Below are 18376 nucleotides of genomic sequence, written 5' to 3' on the forward strand. Positions count from 1 at the left end.
AGGTATCACAAGGCTGTGTATCCGGTGTTGAAATCACCTGCTATCAGTGTATGTGACCAAGATATGCTTTGATGTCGGTCAGAAATGTAAGGAAGCCATGACCTGTGGCTCGAGGTGGGTCGTAAACGTTCGTTATAAAGAGGCTGGGGGCGTCTGGTGGAGGTGAGAGGATTGATCATATGCTCAATTACGCGGTTGCTGAGCATATGGTCTATGGCTGTGAGAGTGTTTAGGCGAGAATCGCAGTGCGTGTAGACAGGGAGATTGCATTGTATCCGATCAAAGTAGGCGAGCAACCTGTTTCTTGAAGGGCTATGACATCCGGAGTAGAATCCAGAATTGTAGTGATACCCTTTTTCGTCTGACGCTAGGGTAGTTTTATTGCTAGACTTTGATGCCAGAGGCTGCACGCTGGCGCGTCTTTTTATTGTGTGCCGTTTTCGCTGTGCGTATGTTCCTTTCGTGGCCCATACCTAATTCGGGCGCGAACCTTGTCCGACAGTTCATTCAAAATAGAGGACGACACGTGTCCTGCATGATGATTTGATGGGCGACCGGAGGCAGCACAAGGGGCACACTTAACCTTAGTATCCCGGATGAAGCTCGGGCCAGCTGCTAAGGATTGTGACCCCGCACAACGGATGCAACGCGTCTTGGAAGGATCATTCCTCAGCTTACACTTCTCAAAGCATGCCCATGTTGTGCACAAAATGGGCAGAGAGGGATATGCAGGTCCTCGCGCACCTCAACGGACGTCCACTCTACGGTTACTAGACGCGCCGTGCAGAGACGGGCAAAAGCAGGGAAGGGGGGGGGGGGGGTTCTATTTCAATGACGTGAACGAACCTTCCGGAGCGTCATAGAAAAGATAGCCAAACCTTACAGGAAGAGGGGTCCAGATGAAGGGCCGGGTTGCAAAGGTTGTGTGCAGACATGAGCTCCTCAGGCCTGATATCGGAGTCAACGCTAGTCAGTCCAACGTGCGGGTTCCGCTGCTTGGAGATTCAGACATTGACGGAGGTCTATGTAACCGAGATGACGGATATAAGAAGATCTATGTCCTCAGGGTCCCTGGAGCTAACCGTCAGGGCGTGACGGGAGGCCCAGAGTAACAGCCCCAATATCCTCGGATTCTGGATCAGCATTTGCCTTGAGGACAGCCACCACTTCTCTGCCGATGTGGTTCTTGGGCACAATAAAAGTTAGGACTATCTGATGCGGCCGGTGATTAGGGCAGGAGTTTCCGGACAGAGAATATTCACATGCGTCAGATGTCACAGCAGGGACTGCAATGGCTGCGTGTGCCTGTACAGAAGATATTGAAGATACACTCATTGCAGTAGCATATGCCCGAAGGACCTGGGATTGTCGCCTCACTCACAAAGGTGCACCGCACCTATGTTGTTGGTAGCCACCCCAGCAAGCCGCGTTCAGAGGGCACTTATTTCATGATCTCGCGGAGCCAAAGAGGTTCGAAGTGTTCGGGGATGATTCAACTCGGCGACAGCACACGCGAAGAAGTGCACAGAGGAACAATCTTATTATCCTTGTCCAGAGTAGTCGAAACGATCTGCTCTTGGACCGTCATGGCACCAGCGTCCGTTCTAAGCTCGAGCGGTTGTATTGCGACGACCCAGAGTCCACAGTTGACCACGGCGGAAGGTGCAGAGTTCCCCGCCGCTGAGAAACTTCGGATTTCAAATTAGAACTGCCAGATAGAGAGGAGAGGCAGGGTTGGACTTCGGAAGCTCACCAGGAGGTGCAACGTCGGCGATGTAGGAAGTCAGGTCCGTGATGTTATAAGTCGACCGACAGGAGGACACGAGGACACGGAGCAGCCTGGTCAGTCATGGCCACAAGCAGACGGTAGGCCCAACCCACCAGCAGCAGGGACCAGAAGGGGGAAAATTGATCCATAGGCATTGACCGCCGGGAAGGAGGCCACTCGGAGTGTCCCTTAGGTCTTACTGGCCCCCCTAGTAACATTGATGCCAAGACACCCGGCAGTCAATATAAAATTCAAGTAGCAAGAGAAGCGGAAAGGATTTTCTGCCAGCCAGCCATCTTCGTCTTCAAATTATTTCAAATTAAACTATAGTGCATAATCTTCTGGATTTGACCTACATGTTGTCTGGTATTATGCCGCCGAACAGACTCTGAAAGAAACCTAAATAAAACAAACGAAACAACAGTTTCATAGTCATTTTATTCATTATCCTAGATATTCTTTTTCAATCATGCACACAAGTGTCTAGCTCCAGCGAATGTCTAGTATCGATCCCAACTACTGAAGCCACTATAATGAGCGCAGAAATAAACACATACGAAAATATTAAAAGGCCACAAACATCATCCCAACATGCCGCGAAATGCGCAGGCCAGCTTCAATGGCCACTGAATTAAGCTTCGAATCTCTCATCCTGACCCTACATAGTACAATTATATAGCACATTTCACGCACAGTGCTTCGTCGTCTCCTGAAGCTATAATTCATACGTGACTCGATTCCGAAGCTGGACCTCGTAGATATATTTGCTCATGAAAACTAAGCCTCGGCGACATACTCTTGGGCAGCGAATATGCACCGCAGTTTGTCACTATTCGGACTACTCTTTGATGTTCCTGCGTGAAAGGCAAGGGATTAAGAACAAAGCTTGCCGCATGAGGAACCCGGCATAAATCCGAGGACTTCTACCACCCCACAAATTCGCTCGTAATTACTAATCAGCTCAATGTGAGGGGCGAGCTAATCCCCTATGCTTAGCTGTACCAATGTTTGTAGCTGTTATATTGAGTATGCTAGAACTGCGTACTTACGTTGTCGTGCCGCTGTTGTACTCGATATGTAACCTAGGTTTTTGAGATTCGTCATCTTCACGCCAAAAACAAAGACACGGATATTTTGAGTTAACCAGCTGAAGATAGACATTCTGATGACCTACGCAGTATTTTTGCCAAGGAGGAAATTCCTGCGTGTAAAATGGTAATTGACTGTTACACAAATATATGCTGAAATGTACTTGCAATAATGAAATCTTTCCTGTTTCGTTTTATGAGAGTACAAGCAATATTCGATCTGACCTAAAGTGTTGAGTACGCAACATTACGGCTTGAATATATAAATCTCTTCTGGGAATAAACACCGTGACATCATTGCTGTTTTTGCGCTGGAGCTTAATTTCTAATTAACCATAATAAAACGAAGTATTCAGTTATTTTGAAATGAAGAGCAGGTTTTTACAGCTCATGTTTTATCCCGTACAAATCCCCTACCGGTGTTAAGAGTCCTGTATGAAATTGAAATGTTTATACCAGACAGGTCATGTCCGGTATGAACATCGATCCGGACGGACAGGTCCGGTATGGAGCTTATACCGGGCAGCCCATTTCCGCTTTGCATTTCTAATCGGACATTCTAGTCCGGTACGGATCTAAAACAGGACGAAAAGTACCGGTATGGAGCTCATATTCCGGACACACCATGTCTGGATTAACTGAAACTATACAAATCTGACATGCTTCAAACTGATATCGGAAAATATATTTCCTCTTCTCAACTCGAGCCGGGCCAATCGATGACGCTTAACCAGAAGCACCATGACGGAGCATGCCAGCGCGCTAAATAAGCATGAAACCATATATATAATATACGTTACAACTTTTCTCTACATGTGGAGTATGCGTTGTTTTATGAATACCTCGAGGATATGAAGCCATGGAATTGTGTGCTAGCAAGTACATACGCGCGTGCAACATTCGCTGTAGCTGGTCCGATCTCGCGGTTCATCTTCATATCTGCGACTGAAACATTTAACCTTCAATGTGAAAGTGCAAGGAAAGATGTAGCATTTTTTTAATCGACTGCAAAATGCACTCGAAAATAAACGAAACACATCGCGTGCAACGCAACTATGCATCTTTAGCCGAATATTAAGTGACGCTGCTCGAGCACTTACAGATGCAGAACACTTAGTCGAAATTGTAATCAATGACAGCGCTGCTCCACTGGAAGTCCGTGAAGCTATGATATGCTGTACTACAAGTTTAATTCTCTGTATGCAGCAGAAATTACGCGCGCTCGAAGACGATGACCAGCACAGCAGCACTAGTAAACTACAATATGTGAGGCTTGCCTGCAAGAAAACGATGCGCTATAATATTGCGGGACATTAGTGGCCCCTCGTGATAGCGAGGGGAAACATTGAGGATATTTAAGGGATGATTGGTGTTTTACGACCACAGATTCTACACTCGAGAAAATATACAACGTACGAAAAAGCTAACTTCGCTACATAAGAAAAATACAGCCAACTGAAATATATCGCTTCTGAAATCGTGACTGGAGAAGTAATCAGAACCTGCGAGAAGTGGCGCTTACAAGATGTTGCACGTCCGGTTCTCCATTGACTACTTGAGTAATTTGGCAAGGAAAAAAATTGTATACAGACAGTGAATATAATGCTTCCAGCGCCAATGTACCGTTTGCCGCACTGCGGAGGCCCAGGAGGAGACATTCTCAAGATATTGAAAAAAACTCCAATCTTACCATTAGTAAAACATTTTACTTTGAACTCTAGACTGATATACTATCAGTCAGATCATGGATGCGTGATAAAGGCCTTTTCATCGCATTGTCGACTAACTGTTTCATCTGGGAAAAGCCTAAAACAGTAGGACATGTTTTTGAATTCTTGGGAGGTAATTCCTGGAATACCCTTAGCAAACATTAAAGAATCGGTTTCATCCCTATGGCATTAGGTTATTACACGTACAAAGAGATGACATTCCTTCTGATACGATTATCCCCTGGATTCCACAGTTTGTGAAAAACAACGGCGCAGTACAATAAGGCAGATATCGAAGTGCGATTTGTACATGACCACTTCATTAAATGTCTCATACGGTTCAGGGAAGCGCATCGAGTACTCCTGACAAGACAACATGAATAGGTGTACTTGATGAACTGGGTCTGTTGAAAACATTTTGAACCTTTCAAGTCAGTAATTGGGTTGCAGATGTGTTTTGTCATTACGATCTGTAACTGCCTTCATGCCAAAGTCGATAATAAAGGAACGGTGGTGAGAGAAACACGAAGTCTGTGTTCTAATCAGTCGCCTTTTTGATGTTCTCCACCAAAATGGATAAATCGGACCTCGGTTGACGTGCTGTTGCTGCGTCTGTTGCCAGTAGTACTTTCCGTACATTGCTTCCCCGACTGCGTGCTGGTAAGCTCGTTTTCAAGTGCGTCGTTTTTTGCATGCCGACCTCGCCGGCCTTCCCTATCATGCCCCGGACTTTCGAGGCACCTTACGTGGCGTCATAGACCTCTGTGACATTAGTTCAACCGGACAGTTCCAGATATCGCATGTGTGGATAGGCACATGCAAAACAGCGCTGGCCAAAGCTAAGCTCGTGAGCTCCGGAGGGTTGTAGGTGAACTGCCGTCGATGTCTTGTTATTGAACATGAACCAAAGGTTATGAAACTCAAGCTTTTTTGGCTCCTTGAACATTTGGAAGACATTTGCATTCCATCTTTGTGGTAAAGTTACCTCCATCACAGTGGAGCACTGGAGACTATCGGAAATGGAGAGAATGCAGACTTTGAATTAGGACATTGCCCTGACTCTTGCTGATGGTGTCACTGTGATAAGTGCCTTATCTTTTGACAGTTTGGGATCTGCAGTGTCGGGTTTTAGTGCCAGAGAGGCTTCTTTTGTCTTCGTTGCCACAACGTTGGTCACACACGACGGCACTGCGTTGCCGTTCCCTTCGTTGTGATGAATGGCGGCAATTCGGCCATACTACAGAGGCGTGCGTAGTATCATACGCAGATACACACCGCAGTAGTGGCCTTGTTGTAGATGACACTCACTCTGCAAGAGTATTTAATTGATGCAACAGAGGTTTTGAATGCTGCTGGTGGTATGGCAGTAGGTATGTCGGTTGAATCAGTGACTAGCGGCTCACTGCCGCGTGAGGAATTACTGCTGTGTAGCGTGAGCCTACCCAGCCTTCATACTCGGATCAGCGGTCAGCACATGTGTGCCACAGCCTGGCGGACCAGTCGCCTGCAATTCGCTTCGTCACTGAGGCACGCTGGGCGCGCGTGCACATGCTGAGCGCGAGTCAGAAGAAAACAAAGGTGCTGATTTGGCTGCGGTGCCGAGTGTCCGCGCTGCTGAAATTCTAAATGCCACTGTCGGATTCACCCTCGACGAAGCAAGCTACCTGCCTCGTAGTCTTCTTAGAAAAGAAGTCTTCGTAGTAAAGAAGACGAAGAAGTCAGGGAGCTGTCAGGCTGCCTGCTCGTCTCTGCGAAATCTGTTTGATTTTCCATTTAATACTCGATATATATATCCCAAATAGCCTATATTGCAAGATCCTGACATGTTATCAGCGGCGGGTGCGGCTCCACCGGTGCCGCACCCTGGATCATCACCTGAGTGTTCTTCTGGCATCGCGTCAGGCCTACCTCAGCAGACTGTGCCAGCTCTGCAATCACCACCCGTCATCCCAACCTGTGTATCATGCGGTCACCTGTCATCACCAGGTACTTCAGGACTCTCACCCTCTGATGCTCATCTACAACACGCATCTGGTCCTTCCACCGCAAGCTGGGATCGGCTGATGCCTACAGGTCAGGATGATTTTCCCGATAGCTCAGATACTTCGTCTGCCATTACCTGTATAGATGCTGCGGCGAAGTCTGCTCAAGAGCCAGACAAATTTATTCAAGTGCCATCGAAGCGTCGCCGCAGCTCGAGGCGGTCGAATTTCAGTGTCGACGCAACTAACGCTTCTAAAGCGCCCAAGTGCAACCTCACAGTAATCATAAAACCAGTAGATATCGGATATCGTATTACTCGCTTTAATCCGCTGGCAATGAGGCAAGCATTTGAATCTCTGGGTCCAGATGCCGTCCTTCAAGTTCGCCCCAACGAGCGGCTTAATCTTCTGGCAGTTGACACCCGAACCGCGGTCGCTACTGAACGCCTTTTACAAATACGATCAATAGCAGGAATTGCAGTGCAAGCATACGAGCCCCGACCAAACAACTGTGGCGTAGGAGTAATCAAGGGTGTGCCCCTGGATCTTTCTCAAGAAGATATCTACTCGGCACTATTACAGAGAGTTCCAATAAAATCGGTGCGCCGTCTGGGAAATTCCGAAAATATCCGCATTGTGTTTGTGACAGAATCTGCGCCAGAATACGTTATTCTTGGGTATACAAGATACCGTGCGCATGAATACATCCAAAAACCACGACAATGTGGTAGATGTCAGCGCTTCGGTCATGTGACTACAGCTTGCCGACTAGCCTTGCGCTGCCCACGCTGTGGGGGAAATCATGACCGTACCACCTGCCCAAGTGACCTCCCCATTTGTCCCAACTGCGGAAGGCAGCATGAGGCAACGTTTTCTAGCTGCACTGCCTACCAAAAGGAGAAACTAATCTATAAGTACAAGATATCCAACAATACCGACTACAAGTCAGCAAAAGCTGCTTTAATTGACCAAAATCAAATCAGGAGTAGTCATCACAGAAAAAAACCATTGACGGGAAAGAAATCACAAGGACAGTCACAGAAAGATGATGCTGGTCATCCGAGAATTGATGACGTGGTTGAATTTCCTCCTCTTCCACAACAATCAGAGGTTCAACAACCATCTGTACCAAGCCCACAAAAAATTACTGTACAGCAGCCTCATTCGAGGAGTGCATCCCGGAACCGCTCATGCGAAACCTCTATTCGCAGAAACTCTGACATTTCTAGTTCCCAACTGTGCTCACTTGTTGAGGCTGTTCGTGCTTTTCTTATACCACTCTCCTCGCCGGTGGCGAAAGCCATCCTTACAATTCTTCATTTCATATCTCCCCTCCTGGCACAATGGCGGTAGCAGACAAACAGTCGTCTGCTCCACCCAGCGTGCAAGCCATCCGAAATAACGCCACCATCTTTCAATGGAATGCCTGCAGCCTCCGCCCCCGTCTCTCTGACTTTTGACACTTCGTCTTCAAGCATCGTTTCCCTATAATTGCTATATCAGAATCTCGGCTTAATACTACAATCCGTCTCTCAGGCTACACAGTACTGCAATCAACAACTGGTACAGACCTCAGTAAAGTTCTTCTGGCTATCCGGAAAGACGTCAACTTCATCCAGCATCCCATACCAACTGATCCACATAATGAGTACGTTGCAGCCACTTTAAAGTGCATGAACATGCAGTTTACAGTAATTGCTGCCTACATACCACCTCGTGCTAATTTCAGTATTGAACGCCTACAAGATATCATGCGAAGTACCCCTGTGCCACACATTATAACGGGAGATTTCAACGCACATCATCCTGCTTGGGGAGGCGTCAGATCGACAGCCAGAGGCCGGCAGCTATTCGACTTCGCACTTTCCAACAATTTATTATTTCTCAACGACGGCCAAGCAACTTACTATCAAGGAGCACGGTCCAGTGCTCTTGATATCTCCATGATCTCTGCTGATCTGTCAGCTTCAACAACCTGGTCAGTGGACATTGAGACTCATGGCAGCGATCACCTACCTACATATATTGAGGTTTGTGGCTTTTCTCTCGCCTCTCAGCGGCATAAAGTTCGCTACACGAACTGGGACGCTTTCGCTGATGCCGTAGAAAAGCAGGATCTGTCGAACTTAAGTTATGACTCCTTCATTGCTGCAGTAGCACATGCTCAAACATTGCACACGAGAGTCCTCCACCTGCCAAAGGTGTACTCAGCTGTTGACGCCGAATATGAAAAACTTCGAGCAATACGTCGCAGAGCAGAAAGACGAGCGCGCAAGACACTTTCTAGAGACGATATCCGGACTTCCAGGCGAGCACAAAAACACGTTCAACGCCATTTGGACAAGCTAGAAAGAAGGAAATGGACATCTTTTTGTGCAAAATTAGATCCTAGAAAGCCACTATCTAAAGTGTGGAGTATTGTACGAAGCTTAAGAAGTCAGCCTTCACAACTACATCATTTCGAGTGCGTGGCTCTAAATGCCAATACTACTTGTCTTCATGTAGCAGAGACTTTCTGTTCAAAGATGATTGCTCCATTAGCAGCTCCTTCACTGCAAAATGTGCTCCCCACCTTTGTCCCGTCGCCCAACACTTCTTTCCTAGACGAACTGTTCACTATGGAAGAACTTCAAGCTGCGCTAGCAGTTACCAACAAAAGATCTTGCCCAGGGCCTGACCATGTTAGCTACACTTCGCTGTCGCGTCTTGGAAGAAAAGCCAAAACTCAGCTGCTTACCATCTATAACAACTCTTGGATAGCTGGCAGCCTTGTAGAGAGCTGGAAGACTGCGCGCGTAATACCCGTTCTTAAACCTGGTAAGCCATCAATTGATCTAAACGCTTATCGTCCTATTGCACTGCTAAGCTGTGTTGGGAAATTGATGGAAAAAATGGTTCATTCACGCCTTACCTGGGACTTGACGAATAGGGGAATTTACCCTCCATCAATGTCTGGCTTCCGAAAAGGCCGAAGCAGTATTGATAATGTTATTGCTCTTGCCAACTGTGTCAGGCGCAGCAAAGCTGAGCGGTCTCTAATTATTGCTGTTTTTCTTGACGTTAAAGGAGCATTTGATAATGTCACGCACGAGGCGATTCATTCAGCCTTGCGTTCAATTGGCATTGCTGGACGAATGTATAACTGGCTTTCTGACTATCTTCAGGATAGGACCATTTACATGTCAACGGATCAAGGTGACACGTCCTTACATCATGGGCCTCGTGGCGTTCCTCAGGGAGGGATTTTAAGTCCAACCCTCTTCAATATATCTCTTCTTGGTTTGGACAGGTCCTTGCCACCTACTGTTCAAATCTCCCTCTACGCAGATGACATCTGCATATGGTGCTCCGGAAGAAACAGGCGCATTGTGCATGCTCGGCTACAAAAAGCAATAGTTGGCACTGCATTATTTTTAAACAAGCGAGGTCTTGTTATATCTCCAGAAAAGTGCGCAGCAATTTCATTTTCACGACGTGATCTCTCCCGTTATGTACTGAAAGTTGCTGGCAGTCCTATACCGTATGTCAACCATCAAAAATTTCTAGGTGTGACCTTTGATAGGTCTCTTTCATGGTCACCACACGTTCAACAACTTAAGACCAAACTCTCTTCATACGTATCGATATTCCGTATGCTCTCAACGACCAGAAGAGGCTGCTCTACCGATTCCTTATTACGGTTTTATGGAGCACTTTGTGAAGGTCTTCTGCGTTATAGCCTCCCTGTTCTTCAAGGCCTCTCGCAGTCAAGCATTAAACTACTTGAAGCCATGCAGGCCAAAGCTTTGAGAGTGTGCCTTGGTCTTCCAAAAAACACTTCCACAGTGGGCACTCTGGCGGAGAGCAGACGTCTATCTGTAACCGTGCTGATACCGCAGGAGCTGCTTCGCGCCCAGCTGCGCTTTGCACGTGAACCTACCCACCCGTTTTCAGAGCAAAGCTTGACATCACTCTCCAATCTACTGCCTGCGCAATATCAACGTGCAGTACTGTCATCTTTCCCACCATGGAGGTTTGCTTCATGGCAAATTTCGACAACTATACCTGGCATCAAAAGAAAAGCCCACACCCCAGGACCCGCACTTAAATACTTCGCCCTTGAGCACATCTGTGCACGCTACAGTCATCATTGCCACATCTATACTGATGGCTCTGTCACAGCTATTTCTTCATCCATCGGCGTGTGGATACCATCAATGCACACCACAATCTCGGCAACACTCAGTCATCGCACTTCAGCTGTGGCTACTGAGTTAGCAGCTCTGAGAGAAGCAATTATATATATTCTACAACAACGCCCTGCAGCATGGGTTATCTTCAGCGATTGTCGCGCTGCACTACAATTGCTTAAATCATCAAGAATTCAGGAAGAGCTCGTCATTGACATAAATGAGCTACACACAGAGGCCTATGACCTGAGTCACAGCATTGTGCTACAGTGGTTACCTGCTCACTGCGGCATCGCGGGCAACGACCTCGCAGACGCAGCTGCAAAAGAACTAAAAGATTCCACAAGGACAATTTAAATACCATTCTCACGAAGAGATGCAGCAAGACTTGTAGCAACTGAATCGTGGCGATTGCAACGCTCTCTGTGGTGTGACCCAAACCATCAATATCGACCTCTACACCGAATAGATCCCACTTGCGTCTTTCGAATTCCTCACAATTTGAACAGGTGGCATCGAAACTGTCTACACAGAATCCGCCTAAATGTGTCATACACAAACTACTTCCTACATAAAATAGGCATAGCGAACAGGCCTCTGTGCTCTACATGTGATGTGTGTGAAAATTTTGAACATTTGGTAACATCCTGTCAACGGTTTACTGCACATCGCAGGACGCTGCGCAATAATTTAAGCTTACCTAAAGAAACAGCCTTGCGCCTTGAACATGTCCTGGGTCCTTGGTGCGACGGATCGTCTGCTGCGCGAGCTACCAAGGCCTTACTAACTTTTCTGAAGGACACAGGGTTGATTAATACCCTTTAAAACTCATCTGTGTGTGATTATGTGCGTGTGAAAATTAACTTTTCTTAAGGACACAGGGTTGATCAATACCCTTTAAAACTCATCTGTGTGTGCTTATGTGCGTGTGAAAGTGTGCGACACCGATTCTCTTTTTTTCTCATTTATTTCCCCTTCCCCTCCCACAATCTGTCACCCTCATCCCTCAACCCTCATCAGGAGTAGCATGCTAGGCTTACCACCAGGCAGACATCTCCTGTTGCCATTAAAATATACATCTATCTATCTGCCTCGTAGTGACGGCAACTGTGGTTTGGATGTGTCATATCTAAGTGTGGCCTCCAATCGTGGCGTGTCAGTGGATTCTGCCTCCTCTGAAGGAGACGCTTTTCTGGCAAAACACAAAGCCCGCCATCGGAAGCCGAACGCAAGAAATCTCCTCGCTGCTCCAGATCGAGGAGAAAGGGTTATCGATTGAGGGAGGTATAACCTTCAAGGTTGTCGCCACACATTGCGGATGCTTGACCTACTTGCACTGTGGTCAACATGGCGAGCGCCCAGCAGCTAATAGTTGCAACCCTCATCGTGTGTTGTCTCCGGTCTAGGAAGAAACAGGCCCAGCTGTATCGGCTGTTTTCGGGTAATCTGCTAGGTATCATCGCTGTTCAGGAGACTAAGATAGAAAGTGAATTGGATACAGAGATAGCCCTGCGATCTTTTTTAACAAATTACAACGTCTGCGTGTCTCAATCGGTAGGCATTTTGGCGGGTTGCTTTCATTTCGTTAAAAAAGTATTTCTGTTTCGGACTTTATGCGCAAAGTTGGTGCAGAAGGGCGCTTTATATGTTGTGACTTCCCGCTTAGTGGTGACCCTTAGAGGTTTATCAAATAACCGTGTATTTCAAATATTCATGCGCAAAGAGCAGCTCTTTTCAGTGATATTGCACATTTAAAATGCGATCGGTATTTGACATGGTAGGTGACTTCAACTGTGTATGCGAGCCACATGGCAATAGCGGGCCTAGTCAAAATGCCAATAATATCCCTAGTATTTTATCATGTATCACTGAAAGCGCATGTTTTAATGATACTGGGCTGCCATCTACATTCTCATATATTAGAGGAGCTTCATATTCACGTCTTGATCGCATTTACGTCTCCGTTGAACTTCTTAAAGGGCACCAGGACGATTTCTTTCTCTGACCATTGCATGTTCGCCGTGCGGATTTAGCAAAGTTCCCATCCACAGTTTCAGCCATAGTTGGCCCTGTCCAAGCTTAATGCTTCGCTGTTAAACGAGGAAGACTGCACAACGTGTGAGGACAGCTTTGAGTTCTTGTTTCATCTTCAGTCTACCGTCATTTGCAGCTTGGGAGTTGTTTAAGCTACAAGTTCAGGACATAGCGGTAGAGATTGTATCTGTCTGGTCCTATTTCAAATACAGTGAATAAAAATGGCTATTGCAGAGCCTTCGTAATTTGCACGAGCTTGAATGTGAGGCTACAGGCTAATACACAGAGAAAATCGCTATTGTAAAATGCCATCTTCAAAAGTTCGATGCAGAGCGCTTTCAGACGGCCAGTGTGTAGTCCCATAGCAAACGTGCTTAGCAGACTGAGAAGCCTAACAGACATTAGTGCCGCCATGCGGCTACCAAACGAGTCTGAAATCTACTGTAGTGGTGCCTTGCTCACTAATTCTGACGAAATAGTAACCGAATTGGCTAATCACTACACCTGTCTCTTTTCTGCCACTCAAGCAATGGTGCTGGCGTTCATGTAGAGCGCCTTGTTTCTATGATTAAGCCGCTTTCTGGAGATGAAATTAAGGACAATTAACCTTAACTGAAGTGGAAAACGCAATTGATCGCTTGCCGCTTCCCAAAACTCCTAGCCCTGATGGTCTTAATGTGAATTTTAGAAAACATTCAGATCTCCTCTCTCCCCTGTCCTACGGAATATTTTTGAGACTAGTGTTGATGTCGGGTTTCTGCCACAGTTTTTTACTAAAGATAATATTGTGTTAGTACCAAAAACTAATGAGAAAGGAAAACTGCGCTTTGTGAACGGAAACAGGTCTAACACGCTTTCAAATCTTGATTGTAAGATATTCGCTAAAATCCTCTCATAACGACATGAGATTTTAATATCTACTTTTATTGGGCCTCATAAAACATGTGGCTTGAGAAACTATTAAATACAGTCTAATCTACTTGTGGGAAATACGATTTTGCATATTGCAAGGACGTTAAAGAGTGGTTGTCACTGCTGCAAATTGACCTGCCAAAGGCGTTTGGTCGTTTGTCTCATTCATTCCTTTTTTTTTCTCCCATAGATCCCGCCAATAATGACTCAACTGTTTCTACTTGGATGCGCCTTTGTTGCAAAGAATGTTCCGCATTACTGATTCTAAATGGTTGTCTATCACAGCCTGTCCCAGTTGAGTCCTCTCTTAAACAAGGATGCCCACTGTCCCTGCTCCTGTTCGCTTGATACTTGGAGCCACTTTGCACAAATATCATAAAGAGCAGAGCAGTTACTGGTTTTCGTATAATGGGTCACGAAATGGAGATTTTAGCTTATGCAGACGGCCTCGCATTTTTCTGCACTGAAAAAACTAAGCATTGAGGAGGCTATTTGTTTAACGGAGGACTATGAATCAGCGTCAGGTTCTCGAATCAACCGATCTAAGAGTTGCGGACTATATTTTTGAATGTGGGGATCAATGCTTGCTGAACTAATGTGGCATGGACATCTAGGCCACCCTAGTAGCGTATAATTCATTTGAGTGCTTATAAAAGTACTGCGCCTTACTGAGACTCTTTAACGCTCCGTTTACACTTCTATCTCTCATGGAATATTTTTGGCTGGCCCACCACATGTTTCTAGCCACTAAAAATTATTATATACTGCAAATGGTTCACTACGCAAGAATTTATATCCAGCTTTTCTAGAGAGTGTTTGCTGCCTTTGTGGGGGATTCGTCTTTTGAATCAATGAGATGTAATAACCGTTTTCGGCCTGTAAGTGCCGGACCCCATTGTCAAGTCCATCTGTCTGTCCTGGAAGATAGTTTCGCGTTTCATGCTTTTTCCGTGACGCTTTTGATCTGATACTACGTGCATTTTTGCAAGTTAATCTAGTTCACGTTTTACCAAGTTCTATTCTGTCTTCTAATGTTTCTGATCGTCCCTGCTTATGGGGTGTAATGCATGAGGTGTATTTATCTCTTCGATTCCTACTTCTTCGTTTCTCCCCAGAGTTCCTGTTTTTTGCATCGCGGAAGCGTTTGCGCAGATTAATTTATATACTCTTTCCTCCACCCATATACTGTTTTGTGTATTTTGGTTTACCGGGACATGATGTACTCAAAAGAGTACAAAAAATGCCACTCTCGCCATGTATGAGGACTTTCGTTTATAAGTTACACACTAAAATCCTGCCTGTTAAAATGTGGCTAGAGAAAAATGGCATTTTTGTATCTACTGTAAATTGCCGCTTTTGTGATTTTCCGGAAACTATTCAGCGCTGCTTCATCGATTTCAAAGATGCAATATTGTTCGGGAATATTTTGCAACGGACATTGAAAAAAAAAAAAAAACGATTTGACCCCGCATTCTCTACGGTATCACACTGCGTTGCCATTTTGATAAGCCTTTAGCCATGTACTTTCTAATAGGGTTACGCAGCCTCTGGAAAGCGCGCATAATAGACAGAAATTGTTAATATGCTTTTTTTACAAAAGCTACTACTGGGGGATGATTGTCGATATAAGGTAATTGTATAAGGGACTTTGAACGGAAGTGGCACTCACTCTTAGTGATGTGCTCTACATTGCCTCTTGTTTAGAGGTTTGCCGACTTGGTGTATCCTATCAATATATGCTCTTTTCTAAATCATTTGTACATAGTCCATGCACTTAGAACATTCTTTGAATGTCATAAATACCAAGTTTAAAGGAAAGAAGGCCGTGGAGTAATGGTTAACTGCCGGTCTATGAGCGTCAGGGCCAAAGCTCGAACTCCGACTTTGTATTTATTTCTTTATTTCCTGAGATGGTTTTCTTTTACTTTTCAGATGTAGTGGTGTTATTTTGCACTGCTGCATCGCGTTTCCAGCCTGGTGTCGCCTTTTATTCCGCCGTTCATAAGGAAATTCTGGAATAAGAGCTACGCGCGGTTCATGCCGGTTCAAAACTGTACAATACACCGGTATATCGAAACCCGTATAAAATAAATACAGGATATTGCAGTAGGGTAGGGAGAAAGAAAATTTCACTCTCACACCTTTAACCTTCAAATGCGTTCTAAAGGCTACGAAACGTCAGGTGAGAATAAACAACGTTTGATGACGGATGCGGATTAGCTTCGAAATAATATATAGAACAAATTCTAGCCGACACAAGCATTTTTGCGGAGCATAGAGTAGTTAAATCATGCATAATTTCAGCACTGAACAGGGCACTGCTTAATACATACTACTGCATTTTCACTTACATGACTGATGGATGTGGTGCAGTAAGAGTTTTTCAAAACAATCCCATCTCGCTACTCGTTTATCACGCACCATGTGTATCTAAACCATTGGGCGACACTTGCATTGGACACTTATTTAATTTGCGCTGTGAACTTCTGTATAAATAGTGTGTTGATCTATTTAAAAAAAGAGAAATACCTAATTCATTACTACGTGTTGAATTGAGCTATTGTAAATTATAAAAGCTCAGAAAAAAACGTTTTTTCGCTTCTTTCGGATATGATTGCAAGTAAATGTTTCCTCCACACTGAGTGTCTGAAATAATTCAATATACTATAAATAACCGAAAAACACTAAAAAAACGAAAAAAAAAACGAACAATTTACGTCATCTTCCCGATACAGTCTAATTCACGTCCCGCTGCACGAATCAAATTCGCGTTTGAATATTTTAGCGAGAAACTAATTAGACTATTTTTCTAATAAGTAAGTTTCTTGCTGGTGATTCCATATAAATATTGACAAGAACACCCACACAGTGTATCTTTATTACAATTTTGTGGCTGTATGCAAAGACCCCTAATAAATTTTGATAATGTATGTTTTAACTATTTTATTCTAGAATGCTTGCAATTTGATAAATTTACACCTTGAAAGAAATATTTGAACTTGGCCATGATCCAAATGAGGGTTTATGCATTGAGCTCTGTAAATGGCCGTGTATAACCATAGAAACGTGCAACGAAATATTAAATTCAAGGAGGGTTTTTAGATTCGCATTCTTTTTAAAACTCACAAGCAAGCAAATGCCGTAAGAGAGCTGATTAAAATTAAAATTCACAAATGGCACGTTTTGCGCAGTGTTGAAGATGATACTAGCAATATTCAGTCTCAATTTACCAAAATTATGGCTATTTGAATCGGCAGCAAGTTTACTTTGCTCAATTCTCTAATCCTTGACAAAAAAGAGATCAGTGAAGGAGTCAATCGAATCTTAGATCTTGAAATTGCACAAGCATTTTTTCAAGCTTTTCTAACGGATTCTACATGTACATTGCATAACACTGCCAATACGTTTTAAGCTTCGATTCAACTTTAAGAACAAATAGCAAGGTACTTCTCGGAAAAAAATTGTAGTATACGGTAAATAAGTATAATTCTCCTTGTAACTGTGACTGACATATCATTTTGCTTAACGGTTGAGTATTGTGGATTGAAAATTTTGCCTTACCTCTAAAATACTCAAATGCGTAGAACGCTCTGCATCCTGGGAATTACCGCCTTCTTCGATGCAGGCAGCGAGCAATATCAGAGAAACAGCGGCCAACTTCATAGTGCTTACAAAGACGCAATGCATGATTGGCATCTGAAACTTAAGCGTTGTTTGTTATTGCACACAGACAAATTCTGCAATATTAGCGCTATGTACGGATAAGCAGATATGTGCGAAAGAGCATTTTATACACTTATATTTTAAGTGAAGAAACATACTGTAATACGCCATTGACACCAAAGCTGTCACTAACGCATACGTAATGATCAAGGAAAGCATAGATATTGGACTGCGTGGCGTGTAACGTTCTATACGACTTTATTGGAGAAGACTCGTAACGGTGGCTGTGTGATCCTCCCGGAGGAAGTCGGCTTAGAGGGCACTTTTTACCCTCCGGATGATTACGTGAACTTACATCTGACATATTCCAGTGTGGCACACAAGTTGGAAAGCGCGCTTTTAATTCTCGCTGTGTGATGAATTTGTAGAAACATTAGTGGATGCTAATATCACGTTTATTTCCTTTTCATATATAAATCTGCGACTGTGCTTGTTTAAGCTTATTTAAATTGTTAGGACCAACCTACCAGAAAACATTTGACAGAGTCAGACAGGTGTCAAAGATTAGCCCGGCGAGCTCGAACTTTATACTTCGATGACTGTTCGCAGCAGCCGAGCTTTTTCTTTGCTATTAGGGAAACAATAAAGCTGGCACACAACCACTCGAAGGTCAATGAGCAATTGGTTTTGGCAATAGTATTTTTCTTCAAGAAAAGCAAGTGCCTGACAGATGTAGATCGTCTTCGGACAGCACCGGCGGAACCGGCGTCTTTCGGCTTCTCTCTCGAACATAATAAAGTAGACAAGCTGAACAGTGAGGAACACTACAAGCAATCATTTATTGCAATGGTGGAAAGATGTAATAAATGAAGCCCTTTATTGCACACCGACTTCCATCACTGCTACTAGAGTTTCGTTCGGATGTTTGGTTTTCTTATCCGAAACGTCTTTCTGGACCTAAGCTCACTTTGCTAAGGTGCAGCTTTCCTGGCCCTATCTCAGCCCACTTATTACGCATACGTCTACGTGTGGCGGCCTAATATGTTCCCAC

At 44.6% G+C, this 18376-nt stretch overlaps 1 long non-coding RNA gene across 1 annotated transcript in view; it reads right to left on the reverse strand.

The window, feature by feature from the left end:
• Positions 1-17363, reverse strand: part of LOC146180523 (uncharacterized) — a 31765-nt gene extending 14402 nt beyond the window's left edge. Inside the window, exons 1-2 of the long non-coding RNA XR_014700383.1 lie at positions 17224-17363; positions 2818-2969 (exon numbers count right to left, since the gene is read on the reverse strand). This is a non-coding gene — a long non-coding RNA (uncharacterized LOC146180523). The remainder of the gene's footprint in view (positions 1-2817; positions 2970-17223) is intronic.
• Positions 17364-18376: the final 1013 nt, after the last annotated feature.

The sequence above is a fragment of the Amblyomma maculatum genome, chromosome 8 (assembly GCF_055883805.1).
Source record: "Amblyomma maculatum isolate TAMU_Amacu chromosome 8, ASM5588380v1, whole genome shotgun sequence".
Classification (NCBI taxonomy): domain Eukaryota; kingdom Metazoa; phylum Arthropoda; class Arachnida; order Ixodida; family Ixodidae; genus Amblyomma; species Amblyomma maculatum.